Raw genomic sequence first — 9633 nt, 5'->3', positions numbered from 1 at the left:
GGCTAGCATGATTAGAAACAGAACAACAAAAAACAACGGGATTGTTTTGATTATCGAGGTCCACCATCCTGTGAGTCCCCAGCCTTTGAACAGCTTACTAAACCAGTCCTCAGCTTCTTGCTTCACTTGTCTGATAAAGCTCTTCATCTCTCGGAGGGCTCCATGGACATCGCGAGCTTTTGAGGACAGGTTTAGGCAGCGAAGTCCTTCAAATTCCTGGCATTCGTGTCCAAGCTGAAGCAAAAGAAAATCTATAGCTGCCCTGTTCTGGAGGGTAGCTTGTCTGGTAATTTCTTCGTCTTCGAGGAGGGAGCTCAGGGCAGTGGATGTTAAGTTGGCCTGTTTCACTGCCCAGCATTCTAACTGTCCCAATTCACCTAATGCCTGGGCAGCTGCAACCCATGGAAGAAATATGGATACAGCAATTCTTTTTGATTTTGCCCAACGAAAAATGTCAGAATCACAATTTGGATCTAAAATGTCAGTGTTCCTTTTGTAAATTTTGTGGGTTGAATTTTCTTTTCGAATCCATTTTTTAATTTGGGTTTGGTTAGGTGCCAACAGGGACAGCCTCCCAAAGGTACATGGTCCTCCTCGAAGGCAAGATGGGATCCCTGCCCTCGCTCTATCTCCGCAAATCAGAAATATGCTTTTAGGGAGGGTTCTTGGATGTGAACAGAGAGGATCATCTGCTGTGACGTGATTCCGCACACTACACCATTGCCTTGCCTTAAATTTGTTTCGATGCTGTACTACATGGTGATATAATTTAGGGTCTGTCAGTGTGTTATACATAAAGTGGATACAAAAGGGTTCAGGAGCAGAACCTAATAGCTCTAATTCTTGGGGTTCTTTTTCTGCTCTGGGCAATTTTGCTAGCCACTCTTCTACAGGGTTTTTAACTGTTACCGTTCTCCGCTTACAGTTTTCGAGTGTTTTGTGATCTGTATTAAACTTGGCATCACTAAAGCTGGCTGAAAATTCTTCAGCCTGCAGTGGGATTCCTACCAGACAGGTGGACATAGGGTCTTTTGCTGCTGCAGTGACAGGCAGATGCTCTCTTGTTGGAGTGCTTGTGCCGGGGTCACCCAGATGTTCTGTTGTGGTTGAGGGACGATCCAGGCTGCTGTCAGGCTGCTCAGAGTGAGCAGGAGGATAGCTGAGGTAAGACTCATCATGGGTTTGAGTGTGAGGTTTTTTCTAAAAGAAAAGAAACAAACATTTTTAAAACATATTCACAGTCAATGTAAGCAGGTCAGAGAATAGCCAGAGGTTAGGAAGGTTTCTTCTTGATTTTCCCGGCAGCGTCTTCTTTTGGAAGTGACTGCCACTTGTCTCTCTTCTTCTTCTGCTGGGGCTGGGTTTTTGGGAACAAAAGGCTTTACCCATTTCTGAGGAATCCATCTAGGGCCTGTAGGAGTGGATACACACGTGTAACCATGCCCCCAGGTGACAAGTTCATAGGGGCCCTTGGTTTGCCAGGTTTCAGGGTCCCTGATTAAAACCGGTGGACGCTGTGAAAATTTAAACTGATCACCACTGTTAAAGTGCTGAGTAACTGGAGGATTCATATTTTCAAATTAACAGTTCAGGAAATTGATGGTAAACATAGCTTTGCAAAGCTTTTGCTGTGAAGACATCCACACTCTTCCAGTACTTTGCCTGGCTAGGACTTGTTTGAGTATCTGGTGTGTATGCTCAATCACCGCTTGACCTGTAGGGGAGTGGGGGATGCCAGTTTTATGTTCCACTCCCCACTGCTGGAAAAATTCCAGGAACTCCTTGGATTTATATGCTGGGCTATTATCTGTTTTAATTTCCTTAGGGATCCCCAGCACTGAAAAGGCCTGTACTGAGTGTTGTTTGGCATGTACAGATTTTTCTCCTGCGTGTGCAGAGGCATACACCGCTCCTGAGTATGTATCAATGCTCACATGTACATACTTAAGGCGACCAAAACTGGGAATGTGAGTGATGTCTGTTTGCCACACCTCACAACTTCTAAGGCCTCGGGGATTAACCCCGATGCCCAATGATGGCACTGCCTGGAGCTGACAATTGGGACAGGTGGCCACAATGGCTTTAGCCTGATCCTGTGTCAGCTGGAACTGACGCATCATTCCTGGCACATTTTGATGGTATTGCTGATGATTTATCTTTGCCTTTTGAAACACATCTGGGAGATGTGCCTTTTCAGCTGGGGCAGCAAGAGAATCAGCTTTCCGGTTTCCCTCAGCAATTTCACCTGGCAAATCGGAATGCGATCTTATGTGCATCACATAGAAAGAATGTTCTCTATTTGAAATCAAATCCGTTTTGAGAGCAGTCTAAAGAGATGTTTGTTCTCTATGTCCTTGAGAACTGCCTGTTCTGCTCTGGACCCCACTCCTGCTACGTAGGCTGAGTCAGTAACCAAATTAATCAGTTCTGAAAACTTCTCAAAGGCTCTTACCGCTGCAGCCAGTTCAGCTATCTGGGGTGGTCCTTCTACAAACTCAACATCAGCTTCCCAAATCTGAATCTGTGGATTTCTCCAAGTCATCACCAACTTGTGAGAAGTTCCAGATGCATCAGTGAACACTGTAAGAGCTTTGAGTGGCCTTTGGCTCCTTTTCTCATAAGGAATGAGGTGGAATTCCTCATGAAACAATTTGTGTGATGGTGCATGGACCGATATTTGCCCACTATAGCTGTCCAGAGCAAACTGAAGATTAGCATTGCTCTGCAGCAGATGCTCAAACATCTCTTTTGTCAGTTTCTCATGGGAGTTTTTGCCTTCTCCAGAGAGTCTGACTGGAAGGTGAATACACATAAGGTCACACCCTACCAGTTCTCACAGCCTTACCCTGGCCTTTTGGATCAGCTGAGCCATCAGCTCTTGTGGTTTGGTGATAGTTTAGGGTCGTTGATGGGAGAGGAAGACCCATTCTATTATTAAGAGTGGATCTCTCTGGCCCTCAGCCCACTGGAATATTAACCCATGTAAGTGTGGCAATTTCCCTAGGACAATAAATTTGAAAGGCAGCTCAGGTTTGAAGCGATGTACCTGTCTTTCTGTCAAGGCCCTTTGTGCTTTTTCAATTGCATTTTTTGCTTCTGGAGTCAGCTCCTTGGGAGACAGTAACTCTCTCTCCCCTTTCAATAAATTGAGTAGGGGGCTCAGGTGTTCATTAGTGAGACCTAGCCAGGGTCTGACCCAGTTTAGTGACCCACATAGAGAATGGAGATCTGCTAGAGTTTTAGGATTGCTAATAATTTCCAATTTCTGTGGAACAACAGTCTGTTTATTTATCTCTAAGCCCAAGTATTTCCAATGTGGCATCATTTGAACTTTGTGTTCCTGCAACTGGAATCCAACAGAGGTTAAAACTTTAACCACTAGGTCAAGGGTTTCTTGCAGCATGTTGTTATTGGGACAGCATTCTAACACATCATCCATATAATGCAAAAAGATGGCATCTCTTTTTACAGCATGCACTGAGAATAGCAATGGCCCCACATACCACTGGCAGATGAAGGGGCTCGCTTTCATCCCCTGAGGTAGAACTGTCCAGTGGTACCGTTTCATTGGAGCTTCTCGGTTAATTGTGGGAATGGAAAAGGCAAACCATGGTGCATCAGCTGGGTGTAGGAGAATTTGGAAAAAACAGTCTTTAATATCTAGCACTACTAATAGCCAATTTTGTGGTAACATAGTTGGGGACGGCATACCTGGTTGAAGAGACCCCATGTCCTCTACTTTTTTGTTTATTTCTCTCAAATCCTGAAGGAGGCGCCACTTATCTTTCCCTGGCTTTTTTATCACAAACATGGGGAATTCCAAGGGCTGGTTGTTTCTACTATGTGTCCCTTGGCCAATTCTTCTTCCACCAATTTTTCTAGTGCCCTGAGTTTCTGTTTGCTGAGAGGCCACTGGTTTACTGAAATTGGATCATTATCTAACCAAGATAACTTTTGGACAGCATGCTCTACAGTGGCCTCCATCAAAAATCCTGAGGTGTCTCAGGAATTGTTAATTTCACTCCCCACTGGGACATGGTGTCTCTTCCCCACACTTGTAGTCAGTGACAAAAGGTTGGACACTAGCTATCCTACCCTCCAGGCCTTCAATCTGGACGATATCTTTAGTGATTTTTGCCAGTTTCATCTTTCCAACACCCTGTATTTTTCCTGCCACGGGTTGCAGTTCCCAATGTGAGGGTGACACCTTTTCAGGTATGACAGTCACATCTGCCCCAGTGTCAATTAACCCTTCTACATGGAGATGCTATGATTTATGTGTCAAGTTACACCCCATAATGGGTTAGTCTTCACCCACCACTTCTGCCCAGTAGACTCCTGGTGCTTTGTCATCTACTGGGACTTCTGTTGGAACAGGGATCACTTGGGCTATTATCTGCCCTTTGGCTACATTGAAAGGTTGTTGAGGACATCTTGCCAAGAGAGTGAGGTGTGTTAGGTCTCCCTTAATTGGGAGCTACCTCAATCTCTATTGGTGTGTGTGCTGTGTCTCCAATAACAAAATACCTATTATCCAGTTCAGCCAGGTCTTGTGAATTGTCCTGCAAGTCCACTCCAATGACAGTCCAACAATTAGATCTGAAACAAAAAGCTTTAGCAGTTACAAGTCTGAATTGCTTTTGCATTTGCCAGATCTTATTAGGCAAACGTTCCCCACAATTATGTTCCTGCAGTCTCTCACCCCGCTCCCTTTTCTCCCCTTTTCCTATTAAAATGGAGTCTTTTTCCTGTTTCAGATCTGTCATTTTTATGTCTCTGCACTTGACAGAAAAGCGCTTAGAATTCAGGTTTTTTTATTTGCTACAGCTTCTTTCTGGTGTTTCCCTTGTTGCTGGGTTTGAGGACAGTTCCTTGAGAAATGTCCTCAAACCCAGCTTCTTGCACTGGAAGCAGATGACGTGCTGCAGCTGTTCTGGTGACATCTGTGGCTTGTTCATCCCAGGTGTCACAACTGCTACAGTCCTTGGGTTGTATGGTCCTGGTTTCTTGTCATGTGCACTGATCTGCTTTCTTGGCACACGCTTGTATCATATCTGCTTGGTAGGTGGAGGATAGATGGGCAGATTTAGGATCACTTTACAGCAGGCCTCGTTGGCATTTCTTTGTGCCATTTCTTTAATCAATTCTGCTTGTGCTGCTGGTTCTTGCACTTGCTGTTGTATCTGTAACCTTAGACAATCTACAAACTGCAAGAAACTCTCTTATTGTTGGTTAATATTAACATAACTGTCTTGGGTTTCTAGTGTAGGTATTTTATTGTAAGCTTTTTCTGCTACTTCACAGATTTTATCTAAAACAGGTTTTGTTAGCACTTGAACCTGATCTTCAGGCTTAGACCACCTTCCCTCCCCACATAGGTGTTCAAAAGTAATCTCATTATTTTCTGCATCTTTTACATCCTGTATGCTTTGCTTGAGTTCATCTAGGAGGTCTTTCAATGACCTTTTCCACAAACTTTCCCAAAAATCAAATTCAGTGGGTGTTAGGAGGCACCTGAAGAAATCTTTGATGTCAGCAGAAACTAACTCCTGAGATTTTAAAGTAGCTTTAATCATGCTTTTTTAATATTTCACTATTTTTGCCAAATTTACGTTGTATTTTACATATCTCTCTGATATCATGGTAAGAGAAAGGCTGATATTGTCTATTAGCTCTTTTCTTACCAGTAAATATCACAGGTGCTGCTGTAGGTATATCTTTATCTTCCCCAGAGCCTGTATTTCTGGGGTCTCCCTGCCCAACCCCACCCCCCACCAGGCAATGGGGGCTTTGTCTCACCCCCGGGCAGGTGAAGGGCCCTATCTGCCCCTGCAGGGGACCCAGGGGGCCCTGCATCACTCCCGGGCCGGTGAAGGGATATATCTACAGCCCCAGCAGGCCCAGGGGGCCGTGCCTCAGCCCCAGCTGGGTGGAGTGTCTCACCCACACCCCCACAGGGGCTGGGCAGGGACACTTCTCCCCTCCCCGGGGAGCAGGGCCAGGACACCCCTTCCCCCACCCCCCCATGGGAGCAGGGGGCAGGGCCACCCCTCTCACTCTCCCCGACCCGGTGGGACAGGAGGCAGGGGTGTGGAGAGCAAGATTGCAACATTTGGGGATGTATTTGTAAGGCGATGCCATGCTTGAGCAGGGTATTGCAGGAGGGAGGGAGATGTGAGAGAGAGGGAAGGGGTTATGGGCGGAGTGAGGGAAATGGGCGGAGGGAGGTGGATAGAGGGAGTCATGGGAAGGGGGAGGGAGATACGAGGGGGGTTCTTCCACATGGGTATCTAGCACATGGCTAACTCCATTTTGGATTTTAGGCACGTGGAGGCACGGGGTTGGAATATTAGGACATAGGTAAGAATCTCTGGTAGTTTTCGCAACACTATCAGAGCTGGGGGTCTGAATGAGACACATGGCTCCAGAAATGGCACTATTACAGTTTCTTGAGTTTCTGGATTTGTTTCATGTATCTTTTTCAGCACAGGAGCAGAAGGTAAAAGGGTATGGGATATTGATGAAGGCTGCAATGGCTGGTTTTTTTATGTCTTTTTGTCTGTTGATCAATTCTTTTTGAATTACAAGAAAAATTGGAAGATATTTTGAAGCATTTTTGTCTCCTTCCTCTATTTTTTGAGTGAGAATATTGCCAATTTGATTCCCTGTAGAGGTAGAATTTAGTTCTGACCAATCTAGCTGTGGATTGTTATGAGATAACCGCTCTGTGAAACATTTTAACTTTTTCCTAGAGATTTTAACATTTATAGTACTTAAAAATTCTTGCAATTTGGATTCTAATTTTGGTTGGGGTGTAGATGTGTTAGATCCCATGCCTGTTCTTAAAATTGTGTTTTCAAAACTCGTTTTTATCTTGTTTTACTGCAAAGTAACAAAGCGGTGCAAAGGCAGACTTTTTTACTACCCACCCCCCCACACACACTGGGTTGAGATAAGCTCTCACGGCTGTCGCTGCTGTGCCGCGCAGTCTTCCCACGAAACATGCCATGGCCGGCTCCGCGCAGGCACCGCGGCTAAGTCCCCGTGCCGCGCGGGGGGACCTTCCTGCGCCACGGCCACTGGGGCTGCCGCCACCAGTTGGCCCGCCGCCACCACCTGCCAGCCTGCCGCCGCCGCCACTGGCTTGTGTGCACACTCACCTGATCCCAGCTCGGCTCCTGCACGTCTTCACCTGCTGAGCCGGCTGGCCTGACTCACCATTCTTACATTGCCAACCAGTAGAAACGTGTCCTGTGTGGACTGGGTTCCCCTGGACGTGAGGAAGTTACCAATCCAGTCCTTGTAAACTATAATCTTAGCTTTTCAAGGTAGCTGATGTGCCCAGGCTTGCGAGTCACCTGTGTTTCCAGTCGGTTTTAGGGGGTCGAACCCACCTTGAGACCTGCTATTGTAACTCTGTCCCCAGCCTCTCTGTTACCACTGTCCATCTCGCAGCGGGCAGGGAGGCTGGGGAGGTAGTTTTAGCTTGCCAGATGAGGCCCTAAAAATGAGGCTCTTTCCCTTTGCTGAGATGGCAGTTGCAGCTTTATTTCTTGGGATCCTTTGGGGTGAGATGGCAGGAGGGAAAGAGGAAGAGGTATTGAGAGGCACCCCTTTTTCAAGGCAGGGGAAAGGGATGTGGGGGAATTTACACAACCAATAAGGGGAGCTGGGGAGAACAAGATAAGGGAAAGAACTTCCAAGTCTACATTTTTGGGGTTACACTCTTTGGGTCATACCATTTTTCCTAACTGCATTACAACAGTTTTAAGGTCCAAATAGTTGAAGCTCCAGATGTACTGTTTAAGCAGGTGAAATTCTATCAGTTGAAAATGTTGATCCTTAACATTATTGGATTTTCTTTCAAATCCTGAAACGGGGAGTAACTGAAGAAAATAGAGACACAACATTATGATAATAACATAAAACTCCTGTTGTCAAACTGTGTAGTTTTCAGACATAGCTGTGTCCCAGCAGTTCCACTTCTGGTCTTGTTTTGAATACTAAAACTGTATGGTGACTTCTCCACTCACTGGGTCTTATGTTTTTGGAGGCAGTTGGTGTCTGGTCAGATGAATAGGTGACTCTTTGGAACCTGTCAACAAAACATAGTCACTTCTCCCCTATATGTTAATGAATTATTTTGGCTTAGCTTACACTTAATTGTGAATTCAGATTTTATGGTATTTTCTAAATTTTTGGTATAAATATTTCATTATTCAAAATGAATCGTGGTCTAAATTTCTAATGCACATACTACATTAATTGAATGTTCTTAGGGCATCAATTCCTTCAGTTTTTAAAAGTGAGATGTACTTTTATCATGCATATGAATATCAACACAAAACTATACACATAATGAACAAAAACTTACAGTTAGAAATTAATTAGATAATAAATATTATTAATAATATATGTGATATAGAATTACTGTTAATCACTAAAACACTACCACCATCTCAGAGTCTGCAAACATCTGATAAATCTCAAATCAGGGAAGGATTGGATAACCACCTCCGGAAATGATTCTCCAAGCCCACTTCAAAATTGATCCAGCTGTCATATTAATAGGGTAAAATTGCCAAGTCAAAAATGACTTAAACATTGATTCAGTACAGAAAATATTTGGATCTGTTGGCAAACATTCCATCCAGGTAAAGTCAAGGTCTGGCCAGGGCCTTAGGCTTTAAACTGGAAAGATGTCTCTTAACTCATTTTCAAAACAAGGTTCTTAATAATAGCAGCTGTGAGATGCTTAAAGCACAGCAAACTGTTGAAGTGCATTTGTGTAAAGCAGATGATCAGAAGACTTAGCAACAGACTAATAGAACTATCTAGCAGTTGGTTTAATCTGAAGTTTCTGTCACCATAGCTGACTTTCAGCAACGATAGATTTTTCTGGAACTCTGGAAGCACTGAAAAACAATAAAGCTACACTGGATTAGGCAGTAACAAGCCTTCTTAAACAAGTGAAGGAGTTAAAAAGCAAGAAAATCCTGTACAGGAAAAGCTGTATAACTTACTTACAGAGATGCATCTGCAGTTAGAAAACAAAAATACCTCAAATGATACATGTCTTAAAGGTAATTACCCAAAAATTGTAAATAATATGAAAAGTTGGCTATAAATATAGTAATAATACTTTATGAATGATGCTCGTCATAAAATCTGTAAATTCACATCATTCAACATCATGAATATATCAGCAGTGTCTGAGGAAGTTAAGATAGTATTTTCAAAACATTCATGTCTCAGTGGCAAGAAGTGAAATAAGGTAAAAACTTTTAAACTTACTAGTATTAATAACAGTCACTACTCTTCCATGTTACCTATAAAAAACAAAACCAGTAGAGGTTGTAACAAATAATTAAACCTTTAATGAAATATGAAGAATGCAATAGACTGTTTCTTCTTCTATCCAGAAGCAGGTGTTTATCAGTGTTCCATCACAGCTGTTTCAGTAATAGTCATCCTCATCTCTCTAGGAAAATAACTATACTTTGCAGTTTAGACAAGTGTCTTCTAACAAAACGTGAGACAATTTAAATTTCAAACGTGGTAGAAATTAATTTTGATGAAAGGAAATAACAAAACTTAACCTCAAAAGAATACCAAAGTGATAAAACCTGACTT

The 9633-nt window shown here is 43.6% G+C and overlaps 1 long non-coding RNA gene across 1 annotated transcript; it reads right to left on the bottom strand.

Moving 5' to 3' along the window:
* Window positions 1-292: 292 nt before the first annotated feature.
* Window positions 293-7560, bottom strand: LOC106628847 (uncharacterized). Its single transcript, XR_001332212.2, has 3 exons — window positions 7161-7560; window positions 4528-4599; window positions 293-1200 (listed from the first exon to the last, which is right to left on the bottom strand). It is a non-coding gene; the product is annotated as an uncharacterized LOC106628847 (long non-coding RNA).
* Between the last annotated feature and the right edge of the window lie 2073 nt (window positions 7561-9633).

This window comes from Pseudopodoces humilis, chromosome 4 (assembly GCF_049639895.1).
Source record: "Pseudopodoces humilis isolate 2021_Gansu_Grassland_sample_001 chromosome 4, ASM4963989v1, whole genome shotgun sequence".
In the NCBI taxonomy this organism is placed as follows: Eukaryota; Metazoa; Chordata; class Aves; order Passeriformes; family Paridae; genus Pseudopodoces; species Pseudopodoces humilis.
This window is presented reverse-complemented; position numbering and strand designations above follow the sequence as displayed.